Below are 26,795 nucleotides of genomic sequence, written 5' to 3'. Positions count from 1 at the left end.
AACCTAAAACCTGAAACTATAAAATGTTTCTTAAAACACGTCTACCAGAAGTTCCGCAGTTCACAAGGCCAGAGGGTCCTGTGGATCCGTCTCTTGCTTCAGTAGCGTTTGGACAGAACAGGCCCAGGGACGCCCTTGCCTCCAGCCTCGTAGCACCCTCCAACCTTTTCTCCAGTCGCAATCATCAGAATCAACCCCTTAGCTACCCTCCGCCTCTAGGACTAGCCAACACCACGAGCTCCCAGATTTGTCAGAATTATTCTACCCAGGTGGAGACCACCGTCTACCCCGTGGTCAACATGTATCTGCGGGCACTTGGCTCTCTTTGGGCTTCTATTTCCACCGGAAGGATGTGGCTCTGGAGGGCACGGACCCCTTCTTCCGCGAATTGGCGGAGCAGCAGCGCGAGAGCGCCTAGCGGCTCTTGAAAATGCAAAACGAGCAGAGCAGCCACGCCCTCTTCCGGGACCTGCAGACGCCATCTCAAGCGGCGTAAACCCCAGGACGTTATGGAAGCCGCCATTCTCAGGTAGATGAACTTGAATCTGCATGTCCGTGCCCCGGCAGACCCCACCTCTGTGACTTCCTGGAGAGCCACGTCCTAGAAGAGCAAGTGAAACTCATGAAGAAGATGGGCTACCACCTGACTAACCTCCCAGGCTGGCCTGGCCCCCAGGTTGGGCTGGGCGAGTTTCTTTTCAAGGCTCACCCTCAAGCGCGACTCAGAGCCTCTGGAGCCCAACGGCCTTTGAGGAGCCCCTCTGTTGTCAGGGCTTCTGCCTGAAGCCTTTCTCTGCAGCCACTAGGCATCATTTTAACCACCCTGGAGCCTTTTCCCGAGCTTTGGACCAAGTGGGAACAATAAAGCTTTCTGCAGGGAAAAAATAAAAAACAAATCCAGAAGTTCCCAAGTCGTTGTGATCTCAAGTTAGGCAAAAATTTCTTAGATCTAAAGACAACAATTATAAACTGGACTAAATCAAAACTTAAAACTTCTCTTTGAAATACATTAAGAAAATTAAAAAGCACAGACTAGGAAAAGATGTTTGTGAATCGTATTTCTGATAAAGGTCTTGTATTCATAATATATAAAGAATTCTCAGAACTCAGTAATTAAAAGCAGGGACTGAAAAAGATATTTCTACATTTGTGTTCATATATAGCCCGTTATTCACAGTAAGCCAAAAAGTGAAAGCAGGGACTTCCCTGGTGGCGCAGTGGTTAAGAATCTGCCTGCCAGTGCAGGGCACACGGGTTTGAGCCCTGGTTGGGGAAGATCCCACATGCCGCGGAGCAACTAAGTCCTTGCGTGTCACAACTACTGAAGCCCGCATGCCTAGAGCCTGTGCTCCGAAACAGAGAAGCCACCACGATGAGAAGCCCACGCACCGCAACAGAAGAGTAGCCCCCGCTCGCAGCAACTAGAGAAAGCCTGGGCGCAGCAACAAAGACCCAACGCAGCCAAAAATTAATTAATTATTTTTTAAAAAGTGAAAGCAACTCAAGTGTCCATCAACAAAGGAATGGAAAAATGTGGTATATACATACAATGAAATATTACTCAGCCTTAAAAAGAAAGGAAATCCTGACACATGCTACAGTGTAGATGAATCTTGAAGGAATTATGCTAAGTGAAAGAAGCCAGTCACAAAAAGACAAACACCAGATGATTCCACTCATACGAGATACTGAAGAGTAGTCAGACTCGTAGAGATAAGAAGAAAAATGGTGGTTTCCAGAGCTGGGGTTGGGGAGAACTGGGCAGTTGTTATTTAATAGGTAGAGTTACAGTTTTTCAAGATGAAAGAGTTCTGGAGATGGATGATGGTGATAGTAGCACAACGATGTGAAAGTACTTAATGCCATTGATCTGTACACGTAAAAATGGTTACGATGGTAAATTTTACGTTACGTGTATTTTACTGCAATTTACAGAAAACTCAGTAAATAGAAAACAACTCAATTTTTTAAATTGGGCAAAGTATTTGAACAGACATTCCCCAAAGAAGATAAACAGATGGAAAATAAGCACATGAAAAGATGCTCAACATTGTCAGTCATTGGGAAAATACAAATTAAAGGATCATTACATACCTATTAGAATGGCAAAAATTAAAACTACTGACCATACTAAGTTTTGGCAAGGTTATGGAAGAACTGGAATTTTCATGTAGCGTGGATAGAAATGTAAAATGGTATAGCCACTTTGGAAAATAGTTGGGTGGTTTCTAAAAAGTGAAACATACACTTTCCATATGTGATCCAGCCTTTCGACTCCTAAGTGTTTACCCAAGAGAAGTCAAAACATATGTCCATACAAAGACTTTTTAAAAAAATATTTATAGCAGTCATATATAATGGCTGAAAACCTGGAAACAACCCAAATGTCCATCAACAGGTGAATGGATAAACAAATTGTGGTATAGCCATATGACAGACTACTACCTGGCTCCTTTTTTTTTTTCTCCTGTTTATTAACAAAAGGAATATGGATGGATCTCAAAATAATTATGTTGAGTGAAAGGAGTCAGACAAAACAACAGTACAGACTGATGATTCCATTTACGTAACATCTAGAAAATATGCACTAGTCTCTAATGAAGGACAGCAGATCGGTTGCCTGGGTATATGGGGAGGAAGCAGGAGGATGAGATTACAAGGGGCACGAGCAAACCTTTGTGGGTGTTGGATATGTTCATTACCTTGATGGTGGTGATGGTTTCATGGCTGTACGCGCATGTCACAACTTATCAAATTGTATTCTTTAAATATGTACAGCTTATTGTACGTCAATTTTACTTCAATAAAGCTGTTAACAAAATAAACAAAGGAGCTTTGCGAGCTCAGACTTGATCTGCCTCAGTAAATTCCATCTGTTGGTGGAAACAGAGATTGAGAATAATAACAATTTGGAATTTTCACTTTGGGAAATAATCAAGGAAGACAACCTGGGACGAGAAAAAAAACTGCTGAGCCACATGGAGAGTTTGAAAGAGGTCGAAAACTGTTCATTTTCTCTGCATTTAATCAACATAGAAAGCCTCAGAGTCACATGATATTGGAGCCAGGAGGAATCTTCGAGAGATGAAATAGTCCAATTTCTTTATTTTACAGATGAGGAAATGAATCCAAGCGAAATAAAGGGACTTGCCTTAGGTCACACAGCTTGCAGAGCTAAGAATAAAATGTGAGTCCTCTGAAGCTTACTCTAATGCTATTTATTTTTCTTCATCTAGCTAACCTAAACCCTTGGGTAATTGTTAATCTAGGCTAGTCTATGAAAATATGGAATAACACAATACCTATGAGATGCTGAGTTCCTTCCTGGCCATGTGGATGGCCATGAAGATAGAAGGGAACACCACTACCTTTACCTTCATATTTTCCAGTCCCCAAACCCTCTTAGACAATACTCCTTGTAGGGCAGTAATGCTCTCCTGGCTACCCTCAGAATCTAGGCAACTTAAAACCATTACTTCTGATGTGAACTCCTCACAGGTACAGTCAGGTCTGCTATAATGCTTGTCTTGAAAACACAAATTTGTTCCAATGTGATTGATATATTAGGAAACAACATATGCGTATAATGGAAATTTGCCTTGGCCTATGTGAGATCTCATGAGCAAGAAACACGAGGTGAAAGCAGAAAATCATCCAGCCAGCTGAACTGAGGCACCTGGGAATACACAAAATGCACACACACACTCTCCTCAGATATCTACCAGCTACCTCAGTTTACTGTGTATGTTGCGTTGTGCCCATCCACATCTGGTGTTAAAATTTTTCCTCTGATTTTAGATAACTTACCTTCCTACCACTGTACAATGAATTACAAGCTGCAACCCTTCCAATGCCTACTCCCTCAAACAAATTTCAAATCTTTTTTTAAGGTAAAGTGACATATTTATTGTATTATTTATGAATTTCCTTTTCTTTTTCAACTTGAAAGCAGTCATTGTTTATTAACTGACCAGATTATAAAAATAATCATGGGAGGCACCATAGTTCATCCTTCTAAGAAGCCTGTTGATCCGGTCTCCCCTGTTGCCAGCAGCTCTGCCTTCTACACAATGCAATGCCTTTCTCTCCATTCCACCTTATGAAGAAGATAATTTGAAAGACCACAGGAAGATGTTTGCATTTTCCAACAGCATGGGTCTCATGAATCAGATCCTCCATGCAGATGATTTCCTATTTACCAAGAGATTGAGCAGTCGAAGTGTTATCTGTTGGGACAATCGCCTTCTTGTTGATCTTGCTATAACCGCGCTTGTAGATCAATTCTTTTACTGACTTGTTTCAGATATCCCATACAGTATATGGCTCCACAGTCCTCAGCATGTTTACTGAGCTTAACAAAGGTGCCATTGAGGAGCTGAAAAAGGTAAAGAAGATGGAACACCTTTCAGATCTTTGGGCTCACACCGTTGATACCCTGATCCTGAAGACAAGTGCTCATTTGGGTTCTAGAGTTACACAGAAGTTACCCACTTTTCTTGCCATCTTTGCCAGTCAAATCTCACTTCTGTACATCTGCCTATTTTCCTTATTATGGTGCTTAGCTTTTTCATAGATAAGCTTCCTCCTTGCCTTTTGAAGCATCTCTTGGGCAAACTTCTTTCTCAGGTGCATGATCTTCAGCTCTGCAAAATTCCTTTGCTTTTTCTTGATGGTATCGGGCATAGCAGAAACCTTTTTTCCCTTCTCTTCCATACCCTCCATGATTCCAGCCAGAAAAGAGGTTACTTATAAATGTCTTAACCATTTAACATGTGTAAAACTGTGCTACCGTTTTTATTAGGTTCTTATATCTTTTTTTTTTTAATGTGTCACTGGTGAGGTTTTGGAGTGTTGTCTCCCTGAGCGCATCTTTTCCCATAAGCCCTGTGGGTTTTATTGCACTATTATTGTGCATAACATGGTGATTTTTATGAAGGCATGTGTCATATTATAGCAGAACTGTATTAAGAGTGTGGGTTAAACCCTTAAAAGACTAATCTTGGGTCTAACAGCTGTGGGTACACACACACACACACACACACACACACACACACACACACACCCTTGTTTAAATACAGTTGACCCTTGAACGGTGTAGGGGTTAGGAGCGCTGACCTTCTGCACAGTAAAAAGAACCTGAGTATCATTTATAGTTGGCCCTCCTTATTGGCAGTTCCTCTATATCCACTGTTCCATATCCATGGATTCAACCAATCAATATTAGTACTGTAGTCTTTACTACTGGAAAAAAATCTGTGTATAAGTGCACCCGTGCAGTTCAAATCTGTGTTGTTCGAGGGTCACCTGTTCTACTAGGCAGGTATCCTGTCATATGAGTTTGTTTCTGGGCTGACAGGAGAATAAAGTATCCATTTCAGAGTCAGCCCACACAGTGGTTCTTAGTTGCAGGATATAGATCCCTTGTTCCCTCTGACTAACGTTGGATGGGATAGAGACCATTATCACTGGCCACCAGCAAAGACAAGCATTAAATCAGTTCACACATAAATGGATCAGGCTTACCAATGACCCACCCTCTTGGCATCTTAAGTGCTAGAAACAGTATAGGTCAAAGCATGTTCCATCGTGGCCTGCATCAGAATCACCCGGACGACTGAACAGAAAGAAGATTCCTCGACCTCACTCCAGATCTTCCAAATCAGAACCTCTAGGACTTAAGGACTAAGGAATCAGCATTCTGACACTCAGTGATCCTCATACACCCTGAACTTTGGGAACTACTGGACTAGGATGTCTGGCTAAACAAGGCATACAAATGTAAAGCCAGGTTCCCAGGCACTTGATATACAGCCAAACAACATTTTACCTAAAACAGCTGGCTTTTACTCTATTTTATATCATTATTGTCCAACTACAATGGCTTTTGTCCAGTTTTAGACCATTATTGTTGAGGATTTGTCATTGGTGCCACCTGTTAACCTGTTATGAGGAATTAGGGGTTGATAGAAAGAAAGGAAAGTACCAGAGAGGCGTTTGACATATTAGAGAGTGTTGTTCTGTAGCTTGTTCATTAAGTTCATATCCCATCTGCCTATCAAATTTTTTTTAGAACTTTGAATTGAATTTCTCTGGTGTGTTCTGAAGCAAAGACAGGACATCTGTATCTTCCTAATGAATCATTTCTCTCTTCTATAATCTAGCCACTGATAAACTGGCACTAAGTTCTGTATTTGTGTACAAGCTGGGTTGGGAACAAAACAGCAGTTAAAAATTGCAGAGCTATTATGAGTGCATTAAAGGAATATAATTATTTTTCTGGAGTACACAGCCATTATTATAATGTTCCATACAGTAATGCCTTGTAATCTGCCTCAAGCGTTAATGTGATGTTTAACATGTTTTACCTTGGGAAGTATTTTATTATGATTCAAGTCACAGGTAAAGTAATGAAAGATCTTAACTCTCTACTTTAGAGCCCCAAATAAATATTGTAAAATAACTCTAGTACTTAGTATGCTGAGAGGAAACAAGCGAGTTCTATCTTCTAGTGTGTGCAAGAGGACACTGTAATAAAGAGGTGTTTCTGAAGAAACGATGCAAATGGACATGAAAGTACAGAACTAAGATGGATTTGCTTTGTCTCTTTTGAAATTGTTGAAACAAGAAGGACCAAGATGAAATTTATTATGCATGCTTTGTAAAATGGCACGAGGTATCACAGAATTAGCATGAGAATTACCTAAGTGCTAGAAACCTCCATTCCCAGAAGTTCTGTTGATGATTCATCTTGCCCACCCTTTTCTAAATAAGACTTGACTTGTTCAAGAATTGTCACTTTCTCATGGCATGACAAGTGTCAAGCTTGTATTTAAGAGTAAAATGCCATGATATCTACACTTACTTTCAATTAATGTCCAGAGAAAGAAAAAGAAAATATGGCAAAATATTAACCATTGTTGAATCTAAGAGGGTGGTATATGGTTGTTCACTAAACTATTCCAACAACTTTTCTGAATGGGGGAAATTCTCAGAGTACAAATTTGGAGGGAAAAAAAAAAGGAATGCACAATGTAGCCACTTAAGGTCAATGAAAATATTTATAGTCACTCCAGAAACCCTTGAAATCATACCCAAGCCTGTGAGTACGATTCAGTGTGTAATTCTGGTTTTATGACTTGGCATGGCACTCCTGTAAAATTATGACTGAAGAAGAAGGAAGTGAAACTTGATAACTGCCCTACCCACTGTAATTTTTTTTTTTTTTTTTTTTTTTTTTTTTGCGGTACGCGGGCCTCTCACTGCTGTGGCCTCTCCCGTTGCGGAGCACAGGCTCCGGACGTGCAGGCTCAGTGGCCATGGCTCACAGGCCCAGCAGCTCCGCGGCACGTGGGTTCCTCCCGGAACGGGGCACGAACCCGTGTCCCCTGCATCGGCAGGCGGACTCTCATCCACTGCGCCACCAGGGAAGCCCTGTAATTCTTTTGATACTGAGTATATTCCCCTCCGGAATATGACTTGTGTAGTAAATGTTACAGTGGTTTTCTACTTCAGGCCCACGCTTATAAGATTATTTCTCTTTCTGTGGTTGACTAAAAACTGAGTTGTCATAGTGTGGAGATCAAAATTAGTTTCTGTAAAGAACAGGTTTTACGTAAGTCTTCAAACCAGTTAGATTCTAAACTAGGAAATGTTTATAAATAGACGGATCCATGAGTAAAAGTTCATTTATCAAAATAAATGACAAGGTGGATTTATTTATGGAGTAAAATCATGGAATCAAGATTTTCTCCTAGAAGAGTCATAGATGTTTTTATGTTGTGTATGTTTATATTTGTTTCTATATGTTATGTATGTTTCCATTTCAGGAACTTGAAGCAACTAGTTAATCTCAAATTCTCTTTTCCTCTCTCCCTGGCACCATCTGTCTTCTCCAAGCCCTATTACTTCTATCTCAGACTCTCATACTTGAAATGTGGCTCTGGGCAAAAGACCATATCTCATCTGCAGAATGTACCTCACAATCCTCCTGGATCCCATAACAGTTCAGCCTCATTTTCATTTGCCAGTTAATTGTGTTGTTTACTCTCCTCACTCCCTGGGAACCCACCAGGCTCATGATCTCTCCAATCAATAATTTAAATCCCCCCTTCTCTGAAACAGGAACAAGGAGATTCTCTCTCTCTCTCTCTCACTCTCTCTCTCCCCTCTCTTCTCCTCTCTCCCCTACCAGTTTCCATTTCCATAGGTCCAACAAATGACCACTTCCTGAATTTCTAAACTTAGCTCTTAGGCTACCTGACCTATTAACCCTTTCACAGCTGGCTCCCCTCTGCACCTGCTGGACCCATTATAGTTCTACATTCCATGTAAACCAAAAGATTCTTAAAACATGCTTGGTAAATGCTGGTTTCCCGTCTCCTAGGAATGCAAGTTCATGACAGGTGATGTGCCTAATGGGGTCAGCTGGACCTAGTTATATTCTCTACTGAATTCCTAAGGTATAGCCCCGAGACTTCCCGGTTACCAAATGTTTCCATCTACCTCACCATGAGCAGCTGGTTCCAGATGCACGGTTAAAGTTATGACCAGACATAGAAACACCTGTGCATAGTTTCCTAAAGCACCTTCAGGATGACAGGTATTGTGTATGCTTGTCTGCTGCTGCTATTATTAGAAGTACTTCATACTGACTAAGCTGTTGTTGAGGATGAAGTGGATTAAGATTTATGGAGTCTGAGTGGTAAACACGTGACATACGGCTCTGTGGGCAGGCTGGGTGGTGTGCAGTTTTATTCAGCACCGCACCTCAAGTGCTCATCAGGGCAGCCTGCGTTAAGGGCATTTTCTAAGCAGCAGAAAGGCAATTCAGATGTTTGAATGACTCATCCGATCGACCTTCCACCACAGCCCAACTATCCTCAGGGGATGGGCAGGCTGACAGCAAAATGCCACAGGGAAACACACTGGAGGGGAAGCAAGGGAACCACAGATGCCCGCAACTGGGTAGATGAATCACTGGGTCCCTCTGTGCCTTCGTTAACCTGTGAAGTTCACGGACAACAGCACCTGCCTCCTACTTGCCTTGGGAGGTTGTTTTGAGGACTGCAGGCAATGCTGGCCAAGTGCTTAGAACTCTGGAAGATACTAGAATTCAGACGAATGGAATGCCAAGTCACAGTAGACACATTGAACCCTAGGTCCTTCCCTACATCGACAGAGGCATGTCATTTATGTCATTTGTTAATGCAAATGTCTTTACATTTTGATCAAATTAATAACTAAAGAGCCACTAGATAACCAAGCACTCAACTACGTTGTGATGTGACTGACCCTCTGGTGGAGTCCTAGAGGTGGGGGAAGAGAGAAAGCAAGGGCCCTTGAGATGTGCATGCTGGAGAGTGTAATCTTACGAACTACCTCTGTTCAGAGTGGGAGAGCACCAATGAATAGATACAGCAGATTCCGTCCTATTTCGGCAGAGACATTTGATGAAAGCCTGTTGAACTGGGCCAGGAGCAGTGTGCATCCACCAGCCGTTCTCTGTAGATTTGACTTGTGGATCTTAGCAGCACTCAAGTGGAGGGACAGCAGCACTGAGGGCAAAAAGCACACTCAAGTGTGATCTCTGATAGATCTCACTTCTCCAGAGGATATGTATAATAAACCACAAATCATAAAACCCAGACTATGGAAAGATACCAAGAACAAGAGAAGGGGCATCATCCTTAGACTCAGACAACTCACAGGCCCCTGAAAAGATATCCTGCAGGAATCAGGAAAAAATTTGGGAAGTTTACCTCCTCAGAAGAATGCGAAGTAACTGACCTCTTTAAAACAGATTCAGGGCTTCCCTGGTGGTGCAGTGGTTAAGAATCCGCCTGCCAATGCAGGGGACACGGGTTTGAGCCCTGGTCCGGGAAGATCCCACATGCTGCAGAGCAGCTAAGCCTGCAAGCCACAACTACTGAGCCTGTGTGCCACAGCTACTGAAGCCTGTATGCCTAGAGCCCATGCTCTGCAACAAGAGAAGCCACCACAATGAGAAGCCCGTGCACCCCAAGAAGAGTAGCCCCCGCTCGCCACAACTAGAGAAAGGCTGCGTGCAGCAACAAAGACCCAACGCAGCCAAAATAAAACAAATAAAATAAATTAATTTTAAAAAATAAAATAAAACAGATTCAGAAAAGCACAGGATGGATTGAGATGAAAAGACAATAGAATGAAAGAAAAATGGAGGTGGGTGAATGAAGTCTGAGGTAGTGGAACTAAAATCCATAATGGAGACAATAAAGAACAGAATTGGCAATGCAGCATCACCTTTCTCAAGGGTAGTTCAGCAACATGTATTAATATTCTGAAATATGTACATGGTCTTTTACTTAACAAGTGTATTTCTAAAAAATTTAATCCAAGGAAATAATAGTACAAATTTACAAAGATGGAAGTATAAGATGTTAATGAGGGCTTTTTTTTTTTTTTTTGCGGTACGCGGGCCTCTCACTGTTGTGGCCTCTCCTGTTGCGCGGAGCACAGGCTCCGGACGCGCAGGCTCAGCGGCCATGACTCTCGGGCCCAGCCGCTCCGCGGCATGTGGGATCTTCCCGGACCGGGGCACGAACCCGTGTCCCCTGCATCAGCAGGCGGACTCTCAACCACTGCGCCACTAGGGAAGCCCTAATGAGGGCTTTTATCATAGAAAAATGTGTCCACCAATGGAGAATTACTTAACTACATTATGGTATTGATATATCACAATATTAAAGTGAACACAGCATTAATAGTTTTAAAATTCTTTTTCATATTCTTTTCCATTATGGTTCATTACAGGATATTGAATACAGTTCCCTGTGCTATACAGTAAGACCTTGCTTTTTATCTATTTTATATATAGTAGTTTGTCTCTGCTAATCCCAAACACCTAATTTATCCCTGCCCCACTCCCTCTTCCCTTTGGTAACTATAAATTTGTTTCCTATGTCTGTCTGTCTGTTTCTGCTTTGTAAATAAGTTCATCTGTATCATATTTTAGATTCCACACATAAGTGATATCATATATTTGTCTTCTCTGACTTACTTCACTTAGTATGGTGATCTCTAGGTCCAGGGTACACTTGAACAATACTACTCTTAGATCCAGACAAGAAGTACCTCTGCCCTGGGCTTCATGCTTTAGCTTTGCTCTGCACACCACAAACCCTGCAGATCATAAGCACAGACACACACACACAAATATCAGAGAGCATGCCTGCCACTTAGAATCTGACCATTAGCACTGGCCCAGCACAACCTCTAACCCTAAACATCGGCTCCTGTTCAGCCCCCGGGGAATACTTCCCCTGGCTTACCCTATAACCCCAAAAGGCAACTGTATCAAAATGCCATGAAGATTTGCAGGTTGCTCTACTGCCAACATTGAAGGCCAGTGTCTTCTTAGAATTCAGGGCAGATCTGAGCAGCAAAAGTTCTTAGGTTAGAAAAAAGACAAATTTGTTAGCTTGTCAAATCCGTCTCAGAGAGCTTGAAGGCAATAACTTCTTCTATAGTGAAGTATGTCCCCACAGTGCCAAGCCTTCTTTGTTTCCTTTGTTTCCCAATTCACAGTTCTGGAGGAACTGACAGCTTAATATTGTATTCACAGCAGTCACATGTAGTAGCAGAGCAACACTTTGTAACACTAAACAAGTAGTTTTACCCTTTAATTTGTATTGTCTCTCAGACCCCAAACCACCTCCTATATTTTGTTGTGTGAAGCCATTACTGGGACTCTGCAAACTACCTTCCTACTTTCTGCCAAAAGGGAAGACGGCAGGAAGGCTGCAAGGCCAGAGAAGGCAGGGACTTGCTCCTCTCTCTGTGTGTTGGGTGTTCCTGGCTGCATCACCTCCACGACAGCCCTTCAATGTGGCAGCGACAGCTGGTTCATGTCCTGCTTTTTGTGGCAGTCCCAGAAACAGCACCACAGCATCCACTAGCCAAGACAATTCTCCCCGTTCAAAGTCTCCATCCCAGTTGTGCAGTGCCCTCCTCCCAGCTTCTAGTTTCTTCTTTGTTCTCCCAGCCCTGGGCTGGTGGCTTCTACAGCTACGAACTTCATGTTACTTTCATGACTCCTTTTCAGTATTTTAGTCTGAGGATACCTGTTTACCAATTCCTTAAGTTTTTGCTTCCTAACTGGACCTTACTGATACAATAGGTCTGAATGGAGTAAGCATGAAGCATAACAATAATTCTTCACAGTGCAATTAGATGGGCGTTGAGTGCTGGAATTGTGAATGGCTTTATTTTTATAAACTTATTTAATAAGATTTAATTAAATTTTGAACAAATTAAAGTACTATTTTAAATACTTTGAGATTAAATTTTTTTGTATTTATGAATTATGATTTGTACTGAGCTTTTTACTTTTAATAATAATCTTGAATATTTTAGAAGAAAAAACACCTTACTTTAAAAACATGATATATGAGTCAGGATTCGAGTGAGAGATTTATTTCAAGGAACGGATTCGTGTGATCGTAGGGACCGGCAAGTATGAAATCTATAGGGCAGGCCACCAAGTCTGGAACTCTTGGGCAGAATTGATGCTGCAGTCTTGAGGCAGAATTTCTTCTTATCTGTGAAACCTCAGGTTTTGCTCTTAAGGCCTTTCAATTAGTTGAATGAGACCCACTCACATTACTGAGGATAATCTTTACTTAAAGCCAACTGATTGTAGGTGTTAGCCACATCTACAAAATACCTCCACAGCAACACCTAGATTAGTGTGGTTGAATGACTGTCTAGTACAGCTGAGCCAAGCTGATACAGAAAAATAACCATCATTTTTATACATTAAATATATATAATAATTTTTTATAAAATAATATCTATAAAATACATAAATATATGTTTTATTTTATAATTTCACATTAATTTACATTTTTGTAAATATATTTAATGTTTAGATACCTTGAATACTGTTTGATTTAGAAATGAAAAAGACAAAAGTAGAGCCCAGAAAAAAAATTTGAAGTTTGCAGAAACTTCATCTCTCTGTTCAAGTTCTGTACTTGAAGAGAATAATTTTCTTGACCCTTTATTGTTTTTGATAAGTAACTAAATCTTTGTTAAACACAGAATTTGTAATATAATGTTCTGTTTGCTAACTTAGGATGATCATAGCCAGCTGAAGGCTGCTCATTCGCATTGTTTTCAAGTTTGGGACATTTAAGCAAACCACCTCTTTCCAAAATGGAAAATCTCGAATACCTTTGCTAAACATGTTCGGATTTGGCAATGTCCTTGAAATATGTTGCAACCAGGGTAGAAAAATGTTTATGGTCATTGACATTTTATGACAAATTGCTGCATAAGAAACTTCACGATAACTTACAAATGTAAATATTTTCATTGATTATTATTATTCTTTGGCTAATTTGGTAGGCCAAATTGATGGTAGGCCAAAAATGATATATTGTTTTTATTTTAATTATTGGTGAAGCGATATCATTTCTCAAGTTTGTACTTAAATTAACACTATATATTATAAAGCATGAAATTATTTATAGTTTCTGACCAAACAATTCTACTTGTTAATTTATTCTGAAGAAACAGACCATACTAGGTATGAAAATATTTTTTTCTGGAGTTATTATAGCATTGGAAAACTAGAACCATCTGGAGTTATTATAGCATTGGAAAACTAGAACCAATGTTCAATGAGTGGAGACTTATTGTTTAATTATAACAAATGTATTTATCGACTTTATGCAGCCCCCCAAAATCGCTGCTATATTAAGTTTACATGCCATCATGGGTAACAGGGCAGGAGGAAGGGGTGAGGAGACTCATAAGTGTAAAAAATTTAAAAAAAATTCAAGATACTAATTACTCATACACTTTGAGTATATTAAGATTTTTTTTAATGCATTAAAAAGACCAGAAGAAAATTCATCAAAATGTTGATGTTGGTTATACTAAGGTCGCAAGATCACAAGTATGAGTTTTCTTCATGGATGTGTGGATATGTATAACTGACTGACTTTGCTGTACAACAGAAACTTACACAACATTTTAAATCAACTATACTCCAATTAAAAAAAAGAATGAACTGACTCACTTTGTTATACAGCAGAAACTAACACAACATTGTAAAGCAATTATACTCCAATAAAGATGTTAAAAAAAAGAATGTATATATATGTATAACTGAATCACTTTGCTGTATGGCAATAATTAACACAACATTGTAAATCAACTACAATTTAAAAACCTGCAAAAAAATTTTTTTCTATAAAAGGGTTATATAACTATTTCCCTGCAAAGACAAGTGAAAAAAGAAAAGAATTCCACACATTCCACTAAAACTTTTGAACTCATTAAAAATCTTTATTATTCAGAGCTAAATGAAATATTCAACTTTTCACTTTCTTTAAATCACCTCACTTTATGAGTTACTGTGAAGGTGGAAACCATCTGAAGACTCCATCAAGTTTTTCAAGTTTTCCTTTGTCACCTCCAAATGTCTTTTTGTAGTGGATTGTTCTTTCCTATTGTCTTAAAGAAATACCCTGCCTATTTTCCAAAAGTAAGTCTTCCAATTGTGTCCTTGGTTTGAATTCTTTCCTGCCCTCAAAGCTTTGCCCCATCCATCATGGCCTCTCTCCTGTGTATTTGCCTCTTCTTTCATTGGGTCATTCCCTGGACCTAGTGCAAAATCTAAGTGTGGAGTTCCTTATTCAATATTACTAAGAGCAGCAGCAGCAGCAGATCCTTAAGCCAATCATGGGGCCCTTCTGAGCACAGGGTCCTGTGTGACTGCACAGTTCATGTGCCCATGAAGCCAGCCCTACCTGACAGACTCTCTCCTACTTTGTTTTCTATTTCAGTGAATGGCACCATCATTTACCTAATTTCCCTGGTTATCATTCTGGCTCTTCCTCTCCCTCATCCCTCACACCCAATAAATCACCAAGTCCTGAAATCTCCTACTTACTCTCAAATTTGTCTCTCAAATTTGTCCACACCTCGTTATCCCCAATGCCAATCTCCCTAATTGAGGCTCTCATCACCCCTCACCTAGAAGACTGCTTTAGCCTCTACCACTCCCATTGCCTCCTAACTCACTCATCCACCAAGATGGCCAGGAGAATCATCTCATCGTGATGCACATCTCATCATGATTCTCCCCCCCACCTCCCTTGATGACAGCACCTCAATGACACCCCTTGTTTGGCGGATAAAGTTCAAACACCTTAACATGGCTTATGAGGCCCTTTCTGATGTGGTCACTGCTTACTTTTCAAGTCTCAACTCTCTTTCCCTCCTGGAGGCCATTCTTTCTCCTCCATCCTTATGTGTTATAAGACCCTCAGGCATCCAGCTAGGCTTTATCACAAACTCAGGACAGGTCACACAGGCAGGCCTCATGAGGAAAAACTGGGAACAGCTGTAGAGCTGGGCCTGAATCCTGCCACACGCACAGGCGGCCTCTGCAGCAGAACCCCCCATCTCCCCCATCCTGGTGGGGCCGTATGGTGGGGCAGTACAGCGCAGTGGCTAAAAGCAGGACCCCGGGAACCAGACTGCCAAGGAACGTCATGCTGTTCTGCCTCCGTTTCTCGTCTGTCAAAATGACAGTAATAAAAGTATCTACCTTAAATTAAGGATTAAGTGAGTTGATAAACATAAAACACTTAGGATGTTCTCTGGCAAGCAGTAAGTACTATATGAGCATCATTGTTGGTTTTTTTTTGAATTTTATTTTACCTATTTTTTATACAGCAGGTTCTTATTAGTTATCTATTTTATACACATTAGTGTATATATATCAATCCCAATCATCATCAACACAGCTAAATCTGCTTCTGCTGCTTCTCTCTCCTGTCAACCAATACCTACTATCCTTTCTCGTCCTCATGGCTTCTGCTCATGGATGGCTTTGGTTTACTCATGTCTTCCACCCCCTCGTGGAATCTACATATTGTTTCCTCTCTGTGTGAGTTTAGCTTCTACTGCAATTTGCCAACTGCTCAGCTAGCTCTTGCGACGTTCCAATCTCCCCGAGAGAGGATCTGATTGGTCCAGAAAATCACTGCAATCCCTCTGGGATAACCTGCTGCAGTGCTGAGGCAGGGGCACCCCCGCCCCCCCGGGGCTGCTCCCCTCTGTAGGGGTTCAGGGAAGGAACCTCTCACAGGGGCCTGTGGGCGAAGCTAGCATTCTGAGCCATGGTCTTGTTCAGTTTGCACGTGTTCACTTAAGCCTGAAGCTCCGCTTTCTCTGACTGGTGTCAGTGCCCTGTTTCCTACAGCCAGTTTCTTTACCTTCTTAAAAAATTTTGTCTTCATATATTTTGTATTGGAAAGCCATGTGTTACCTTCATTTTTAAAAATTTAAAATAACTGTACATTTAATTCTGCGAATATACTGCCTGTGTTTTTAAGTTAAAAAAAATTCTAGAAATAGTTTCAGCAACATAAGAAATTTCCAACTTAAATAGCAAAGAAATACATCCCACTTACTGCTGACTACAGATGTTTCTGTATTTCCCATTTTTTTTAATAACTATCATATTTGGTAATATGAACTCAAAGAATAATTATGAAAAAGTCAGACAATTCCATATACCTCTAAAAATCTCATTTGAAAATATTATGTTTGTATGGGATCGACCATAGGTGCAACGCAGTAACAGAATGTACATATGCTTCTTTTTCTTTTTGCACCACAAGATAAAGTAAAATTCATGATTTATTGAAATATGTATACTCAATTAAAAATACCCAGATATGCTATATAAAACATAAAATGTGATGTGTGTGCTTGCCAGTTCATAAATTCATTCCAGATATAAACACCCAGGAATAATTTAAAAGCATAAGCATCCTATTGTGGTTGTTTTTTCCTGTAGTTTTCTGCCCCAAATCTTATTATACAACATTTCAAAAATATAGAAAAGTTGAAAGGATTGTCCAGTGAATAAGCACATGGTTTATTTATCCATTCTTCTGTTGATGGACATTTGGGCCATTTCCAAATTTGGGGGCTATTATGAGTCTAACTGCTATAAATATTCTAGTACAATTCTCTTTGTAGACATACAGTGTTATTTCACTGTCTTAATGGTGCTTTTGATGAACAGAAGTTTTTAATTTTGATGAAGTCTGATTTGTCAACATTTCTTTTTTTATGGTTAGCTCATTTGTGTCCCAGTTATGAATTTTTTGCCTACCCCAATTCCATGAATATATTATCTTATGTGTTTTTCTAGAAATATTATTGTTTTGCCTTTCACATTTAGATCTATGATTTAATCTCAAGTTGATTTTTGAGCACGTTAAAATGAAGAGCCTGGAGTTCCCTGGTGGCCTAGTGGTTAGGATTCCAGGCTTTCACTACCATGGCCTGGTTTCCAGATCAGGGAACTAAGATCCCGTGAGCTACGTGGTGCAGCCAAAAAAAAAAAAAAAATGAAGAGCCTGTTACTAGGGTCTTTTTATTCCATGTAAATATTAAATTGTTCCAGTGCCATTTATTGAAAAAAAAGTCACCCTTTCCCCACTGAATTGCATTGGTGACTTTGTTGTACATCAAGTAACCATATATATGCATGGGTCTATTTCCAGAGTCTCTATTTCACTGATCTATTTGTCTGTCCTTATGCCAATACACACAGACTCACTCTTTTAAATAGGTTTTAGATTCTTTTTTTTTTTAGGTTTCAGATTGATTGTTGTTGTCTGACAGGTTAGTCCTTCAAATCCATTCTTCTTCAAGATTGACTATTATAGATATTTTGCCTTCTTCATATAAATTTTTAAATCACTTGTGAATTTCTATAAAAAACCTGTTGAGATTTTTATAGAATTGCATTAAATCTATATATCAATTTGGGGAGAATTGCCATCTTAACAATACTGAGCCTTCCAATCCTTGAAATGGTGTATCTATTAATTAGGTCTTCTTTAATTTTTCTTGACAATGTTTTGTAGTTTTCATTGTAGAAGTCTTGCATATCTTTGATTGATTTCATTCCTGGGGTATCTATTATTTTGTACTATTGTAAATGATAGTTTTAACATTTTTATTTCCTAGTTGATTGTTGCTAATATGTAAATATATATTTTTCCTATTGACCTTGTATCCAGATACCTTTGCTAATTCAGCTTAATATTCTAGAAATTTATCTGTAGACTCAATGGGATTTTGTAAGTATACAATCAAATCCTCTGTGAATAGAGAGAGTTTTACTTCTTCCTTTCCAATTGCATGCCTTTTTTTTTTTTTATTGTTTTATAGCACTGGTGTTATCTCCAGTAAGTCTCCAGTACTGGATCTTCAGTACAATGTGAATAGAAGTGGTAAAAATAGATATTATTGTCTTGTCCCCAACTTAGGGGAGAAATGTTAAATAGTTCACCATTAAAGTAACACTGGCTGTTGTTGTTGTTTTGGTGTGTGCCTTAGCAAATTGACACAGTTCCCTTCCTAGTTTGCTGAGAATGACATAAGCTTTTCTTCATTTCTTTGATTTCATATTTATATCTCTTCTCTCACACTGAAAATACTGGTTCCTAATAATGTGAATATAATTTTTTTTGTTTTATCTTATGATGTACATGAGCTAGTTTCAAAACTGTAATATCAATAGCAATACCAAAGTTGCTACCAAGTAAAGGGCAAGATTTCTTTGCCCCTTTTTTCACTCTTATGATATATCTCACTAAGGATATATAATCAGAGTCCTATGTGCTAAAGACAGTTGAAATAACTTTCCTCTTTATGGTTATAGCACCAACTTGATATACAGTTACATTGATTTGTTTCACTTTACTTTCAGTTTTAGAGTTTCATTTATTTTTTCAGGTAAACTATCATATAATATGGAAAAAAAAGACAGTTTTGCCTCTTCCTTTTCAATTCCTTTTCAATTTTTAACCTTCTAATTATTTTCCACTTTGAGTGCTTATGTAGGCTGAAGTCTGATGGAGTTAATTTGTTGTGGAGATGGTGCTCAACCTTACCTGGTTCCTAACTCAAGCAGGAATGTGTACAGTTTTTCCCCAGTAAGTAAGATCCTGCTTTAGAGGTCATTATGTACATTTCTTAAAAGTGCTCCCTCCTCTATATTCCTATAAGTACAACCTTAAGTCTGACCTTCATTACCTCTTTCTCGGCCTCGATCTTTCTCTTTCCACTCTATCTACCCTTTATGGTTGATTAGTTGTTCAATTCACTTCCTTGATTACACCTCTTTTGTGCATATTCTGTAAAATGCAAACATCTTCTGCATGAGGTGTAATTGTTACAAGTATTAATAACACATGAATGGATTAGGGTTGGTTTTGGAGAGAGTGCAGATAGCAGGCATCAAATCCCCAATGGCATAACCTGGAGAATAATAATCCAGAGTTAGACTGTGATGGTCAGAGAACAGAGGCAAAGCTGGGAGATTCAACCCTTGTTTGAGGGGAAAGGACCTCTTTGAAGACCTGTGACCCCTTCCCACTGATACTAATAAGGCACAATCATGTGACTCCAATTTACCTTTCAAATCTTCTTTTACACTATTGCCCTTGACAAACAGCCCAACTTACCTATTCTCTGTAACATTTCTGCACTCGGCATTTCCAGTTTCCTTTTGCTTCTGACACTTCAAGTTGGTCCTCTGAAGCCATGTGCCAAGTATCTGCTGGCCACCCCCCTATGAGATTCACACATAACACAAGAGATTTGACCATGTTCTCTCCTCCAGCTATGTATGCCTTCTGCGCAATGAGCGTTTCTTTATCCTTACTCCTAGAAATAATCTCTGGCTTCTCTGAATTCACCTATACCTATACCTCTCTTATGATACCTTGATTCCTGTCTTCTGCTGTGGTTATTAAAGTACAGACTTACCTCTGAATAAACTGGAAGCTTCCTGAAGTAACTCTGATCCATTTTCAGATTCCCATAACTTCTAGAATGACAACCGGCACCATAGTAATAAATAAGCATGAATGACTGTGTTCTGATCATTACAGAAAACACTGGCTTCCATTCCTCTTTTGCTATACTTTTGTTTGTTTTGTTTTTGCTTTTTTTTTTTTTTACTATACTTTTATTAACACAACCTAAGATTTCACTTTGCTTTTTCTTAGTGGTAAACTATTAGGTAGCATAAGATTAAAATCACCAAAACCCTTGGCTTTTTTTTTTAAAGAAGTTTCTTTTTCTGTTCTAAGTCTCCCTCAACTTCTGTTTGTGAGGCTGATCTTTAAAGTTTAAGTGTAGACATTAATCCATGCCAAGTTTTATCTTGTGAGAGTCTATCTCGTAGTCTGTGGAGATCTTGATTCTATCACCCAACCTGTAATCCGTGCCTCCAGCTTTTAGGCATCTGCCCATTTGGGAAGTATCTCTCCTAGGTCTTCATTGAGATAGCTTATAAAAATATAAATATTCATGAATCCTGCATAAAACTACACACACCAGAAAAAAAAACAAAAACCTCTAAGCCAACATGGATTGATTAATTAGAGATGTTTGGCCACTATTATTAAATTAGCTAAGAATCTAATCCACATAATCCATTGTCTTATTTTCCACATTACATTTCCTGGATTCATCTATAAGGATGTCATGATTGTCTTTGTCAGCTATCTCACTAAATCAAAGAATAAATAGAAAAGGCTCTCCTTTCTTCTACCAATCTCTTGTAAGGAAGTAAATGAGGTTACTTCCGCATGCCTTGCTCCTGAGAACCCAGGCTGGCGCCTCCTGCCAGATAAAAGGATTCTGATTTGTTTAACACAGCCCAGCATTCACGCTCACCTGGCTCTCCCCACGTGGAAGGGAAGGCGCGACTTCTCCAGAAATAAAACAATTTGATGACTCACTCAGAGGAGAAAGGTTACTCCCCTTGACAGCTAATCACAACCTGGAAGCACGCAGGTAAAGTAAATCAAGCTACATGACTCATCCTCCTAGACCTCCAGTTGATAAGAGGAGCGGGAAAGGGGGGTAGAGCCTCACCCCTGTTGTTTCCCAGCACTCGCACGCAGTCCACAGAGCTCCCCAGCACAAGAGCAGCCTTTAAATAACCCACCGATGGGCTTCCCTGGTGGCGCAGTGGTTGAGAGTCTGCCTGCCGATACAGGAGACACGGGTTTGTGCCCCGGTCCGGGAAGATCCCACGTGCCGCGGAGTAGCTGGGCCCGTGAGCCATGGCCGCTGAGCCTGCACGTCCGGAGCCTGTGCTCCACAACGGGAGAGGCCACAACAGTGAGAGGCCCGCGTACCGCAAAATAAAAAACAAAAACAATAAATAACCCACTGATACCCTCCTCACTACCTTTCCTGTCCACGTTCTTATCCAGAAAATATCCACTACCAATTGTATAACATTCATTCCTAAGGATGGTCCTAAAATACAGGTCTTTCTGGCACAGAAAGATCTTCTGATAAAACTTTTTCTCTGCAAGAAATTATTTCGGTAGATGGTATACAGTACATACTCGAATTGGGGCTTTGCTTCTTGTTAAATCCATTAGCTTGGACGGGATTTTAAACTTTCAATTTGGATATAGGTTTTATCTATTGAGGTTAAAAGGTAATTTTTGAAAACATACTTTAATATATCTGAGTATTTCCTGGCCCTCAGCTCTCCTTCAAGGCAGAGTTCATAATTCTGTTAATTTGTGCATATTGAAGGAATCTTTTTAGTCAGGGCACTATGGTACATTCCAAGAAATTCCTAGAAACTCTAAGTTGAATTGGATCCTGTCCTTGCTATCTGTACTTTCTGTAAGGAAATATAATGCACAATAATTCTGTTAACAACTTCATGGGGGTGGGGCATGAAAAGGGATAGAACAGAAATAAACTTTGTAAGCAAAATTGAGTTTCTCTTAGGATGATTTCCAATATAAAAAGGTTATCCTGACATAATCTTTTTCAACTTCCAATCAAAATACTTAAGAAGAAGAAAGAAGATATATACCCAAATCAAAATAAAAACTGACAATTAACCTATGGGCAGAAGCAAAGGGAAAACTCCACTAAGGATAAGTCAGATGGAATCATCTAGAAAAGTTTAATCAGTTGCTCTCTCTTTCTATGCCACTGGGGAAAATAGGGAAAATGGAAAAGCCCATCCTTTTGCCCCTGAAGGAAGAAATAAAAGACTGCAGAAATGAGAAACCTTAGACAGCCAACTTTCCCTCATATGGGAGCTGTGTTTGAGGGAGCTAGAGGGTTCTCTCACCGTCCTCCCTTCCTTCTCTCTCAAAACATTTAAATTCCATGATAAAAACTAGGAAGGAGCTGGGATAATACTGGAGGTATTGTAGTCCCCTAAGTGAACACTGTAGAGACATCAGGAAAGAGCTGTGAAATAGAGGGATCTAGCAATGGTGAGGGTTCATGGAGCCCAGCAGTCAGAGGTTGATAGAGGCACTGGGGCAGGAGAAGATAGCAGATATCTCAAGCCAGCGGAGTCTTACTACATGAAAACCTGCGAGAGGCTGGGAACCAGGCTAGGAGCTGCGCATCAGCCTGCTGTCTAGCTACTGATCTGACAGGGAAACACCCAAGCGGAAACCCAATGGCAGTCGTGTGCTGGTAAACCAGACGCCCAAAGTCCTATTTTGAAGTATTTGCCAATTTCCATGCTGTAAGTACTCCCACTGTGGTGGATCTCAGCTATCAATATCACTGAACCACAAGTTGAGAAGAGAAGCAAACTCTGCAGTTGGTATAAGCTGAATCCATCACACTCCCTGACAAACAGGTGGATGAATTTCTCTTCATTTCTGGAATGAGGAAAGAGGAGTGCATGAGAAAAATGCTTCAGGAAAAAGGAAGGCGAAGGATGATTATACCTAGCAGGGGTTGAGCACTTACTCTTCTAAATAGTTTATAGTTTACAAGGAACATCTCATTTAATCCTCATAGCAACTCTATGAAGTAGGTGGTATTATCATAATTTTAAGACAACAATCTGAAGTTTCCATAGGTAAAGTAATTTGCTTTGCTCACGCAGCTCTTAAGCAGTAGATCTGGTCTTTGGACTGCTGAACTCCAAAGCCCTAACACTTAAACTCTAAGCTAAGCACAAAGTGAACCTGAAATAAACACTGTGATTTCTTGACTCATAACAATATGATAAACCATTCATCTTCCTCATAAACGGTTGCCATCTTCACTTTTTTCTCTCCTGATTTAATGAGAGATTTATATTTAGGACCTTTCCATTGCTCTTTGCTAAGTTAGAATGAGAGAGGCCTCTGGGCTGTGTGTGTTTGTGTGTGTGTATGAGGGGGAGGCGGCTGGAGATGTCGGGGGGAATATTCAGAGAAGAGTGGACCAGCGTCCTTGAATTCCTTTCCAGGATGCCAGAATGCAATGCATAGAGATCAGAGGCTGGGACTGACAGTCCCAAGTAAAAGCAGCCTGTCATCTATTAATCTTCTGGTATTCTCCTAAATTCATACCAGAGAGCCCTTTCTCTTTGCTCTTTGCCCTCAGTGTGAACACCCACATGGATAAGTCATCCAATACTCTAGCTTCACGGTGCCTTGATATATTTAACGACCTTTATTCCATAAAAACTACCTCCTCCCCGGGGCACACCTGAGGACCTTTGTACATCTATGTGCTCCACCTCTGATAGATTGAACTCCGGTGAATTGCTCACTGACCACAACCCTCCAGCTCTTCCACATCTTACTCCTCCCCTTGGCCTTTGATCTAGTCAAGCCCCTCACACCCCCGCCATGTATTGCCTCCTGTGTCTCCCCCTAACTTTCATACCCTCCTGTCTTCTTTCTTTTCTTTACTCAGCCCAGACCCCAGGTTGTATCAGCTCAATCACTGTCTCATCAGTGAGCTCACCATCTTTGTCCTCTTGCCTCCCATCATACCCCAGTCTTCATTCATCCATCCTCTCAGCCCCTGAACTCACGTTGCTTTAGGGCTGCTGAGAAAATCATGTAATCAGGTTCTCCAACCTCGGATTATTCTTCCTCACAGCCCAAAATTTCTTCGGCGAATACTTTATCAGTTGTTTTTCCCATTCCTCATGGCAGCTATTTCAAATTTCTACCACATTCCTGACTCCCCTACTCCACAGACTTAGGACACTGACTGCACTTCACAAGTGTATTCAGTTGGAGGTGCTGCACATACTTGGGGGATCATGGCACTGCAGAACCCACAGTCCATAAGCACTGTTAGCAGGAACTTTAGTATGTCCTTCTTGAAGTTTCCACAATTCTTCTGAATTGTCTTAAAGCCCTAAGGGTTTCCCTGACAAAAGAGGGTCAGTCTGCCTTCCAGACCCAAGTAGAGATGGCTCTGGACTCTGATTAGGACCCACTTCCTGACTTCTTGTTGGCCCACATATTATTGATACTTAACCATACTAGCTAGCTCTCTTGACGATCCTGCCAGAGTTGTCTGGAGTCTTCAAAAAAGGGCAATCTCTTTCACATAATATTAATCTCTTCCAAGCCTCCTGCATTCTTTTTTTTTTTTAATTGAGTCAAAACAATGCACAAATTTCACAAACTTCCTTGCTCAGTGTTTCAGTTTAGCTCTACACATAGATTCCAAGAAAATATACCTTTAAACTTCTATGCTCTATTTTTTTTCCTAACATTTTATTTTTAACATCTTTATTGGAGTATAATTGCTTTACAATGTTATGTTAGTTTCTGCTGTATAACAAAGTGAATCAGCTATACATACACATATCCCCATAACCCCTCCCTCTTGCGCCTCCCTCCCACCCTCCCTATCCCACCCCTCTAGGTGGTCAAAAAGCACTGAGCTGATCTCCCTGTCTATGCGGCTGCTTCCCACTAGCTATCTGTTTTACATTTGGTAGTGTATGTATGTCCATGCCACTCTCTCACTTCGTCCCAGCTTACCCTTGCCCCTCCCCGTGTTCTCAAATCTATTCTCTACGTCTGCATCTTTATTCCTGTCCTGCCCCTAGGTTCTTCAGAACCATTTTTTTTTTAGATCCTATATATATGTGTTAGCATATGGTATTTGTTATTCTCTTTCTGACATACTTCACTCTGTATGACAGACTCTAGGTCCATCCACCTCACTACAAATAACCGAATTTCGTTTCTTTTTATGGCTGAGTAATACTCCATCGTATATATATATGCCACATCTTCTTTATCCATTCATCTGTTCATGGACATTTAGGTTGCTTCCATGTCCTGGGTATTGTAAATAGTGCTGCAATGAACATTATGGTACATAACTCTTTTTTTTTTTTGAATTTTATTTTATATATATTTTTTATACAGCAGGTTCTTATTAGTCATCAATTTTATACACATCAGTGTATACATGTCAATCCCAATCGCCCAATTCAGCACACCACCACCACCACCACCCTGCCACTTTCCCTCCTTGGTGTCCATACATTTGTTCTCTACATCTGTCTCAACTTCTGCCCTGCAAACCAGTTCACCTGTACCATTTTTCTAGGTTCCACATATATGCAGTAATATACGATATTTGTTTTTCTCTTTCTGACTACTTCACTCTGTATGACAGTCTCTAGATCCATCCACATCTCAACAAATGACCCAATTTTGTTCCTTTTTATGGCTGAGTAATATTCCATTGTATATATGTACCACATCTTCTTTATCCATTCGTCTGTCCATTTAATGGGCATTTAGGTTGCTTCCATGACCTGGCTATTGTAAATAGTGCTAAAATGAACATTTGGGTGCATGTGTCTTTTTGAATTATGGTTTTCCCTGGGTATATGCCCACTAGTGGGATTGCTGGGTCATATGGTAATTTTATTTTTAGTTTTTTAAGGAACCTCCATACTGTTCTCCATAGTGGCTGTATCAATTTACATTCCCACCAACAGTGCAAGAGGGTTCCCTTTCCTCCACACCCTCTCCAGCATTTGTTGTTTGTAGATTTTCTGATGATGCCCATTCTAACTGATGTAAGGTGATACCTCATTGTAGTTTTGATTTGCATTTCTCTAATAATTAGTGATGTTGAGCAGCTTTTCATGTGCTGCTTGGCCATCTGTATGTCTTCTTTGGAGAAATGTCTATTTAGGTCTTCTGCCCATTTTTGGATTGGGTTGTTTGTTTTTTTAATATTGAGTTGCATGAGCTGTTTATATATTTTGGAGATTAATCCTTTGTCCGTTGATTCGTTTGCAAATATTTTTTCCCATTCTGAGGGTTGTCTTTTTGTCTTGTTTATGGTTTCCTTTGCTGGGCAAAAGCTTTCAAGTTTCATTAGGTCCCATTTGTTTATTTGTGTTTTTATATCCATTACTCTAGGAGGTGGATCAAAAAAGATCTTGCTGTGATTTATGTCAAAGAGTGTTCTTCCTATGTTTTCCTCTAAGAGTTTCATAATGTCTGCTCTTACATTGAGGACTCGAATCCATTTTGAGCTTACTTTTGTGTATGGTGTTAGGGAGTGTTCTAATTTCATTCTTTTACATGTAGCTGTCCAGTTTTCCCAGCACCACTTAATGAAGGGACTGTCTTTTCTCCATTGTATATCCTTGCCTCCTTTGTCATAGATCAGTTGACCATAGGTGCATGCGTTTATCTATGGGCTTTCTATATTGTTCCATTGATCTATGTTTCTGTTTTTGTGCCAGTACCATATTGTCTTGATTACTGTAGCTTTGTAGTATAGTCTGAAGTCAGGGAGCCTGATTCCTCCAGCTCTGTTTTTTTCCCTCAAGACTGCTTTGGCTATTCGGGGTCTTTTGTGTCTCCATACAAATTTTAAGATTTTTTGTACTAGTTCCCTGAAAAATGTCATTGGTAATTTGATAGGGATTGCATTGAATCTGTAGATTGCTT

General features: G+C 40.0%; 1 pseudogene; it reads right to left on the bottom strand.

Annotated features, from left to right (window-relative positions):
* Positions 1 to 283: 283 nt before the first annotated feature.
* Positions 284 to 4,722, bottom strand: LOC101277596 (60S ribosomal protein L7-like; annotated as a pseudogene).
* Positions 4,723 to 26,795: the final 22,073 nt, after the last annotated feature.

Source organism: Orcinus orca, chromosome 3 (assembly GCF_937001465.1).
Source record: "Orcinus orca chromosome 3, mOrcOrc1.1, whole genome shotgun sequence".
Classification (NCBI taxonomy): Eukaryota; Metazoa; Chordata; class Mammalia; order Artiodactyla; family Delphinidae; genus Orcinus; species Orcinus orca.
This window is presented reverse-complemented; position numbering and strand designations above follow the sequence as displayed.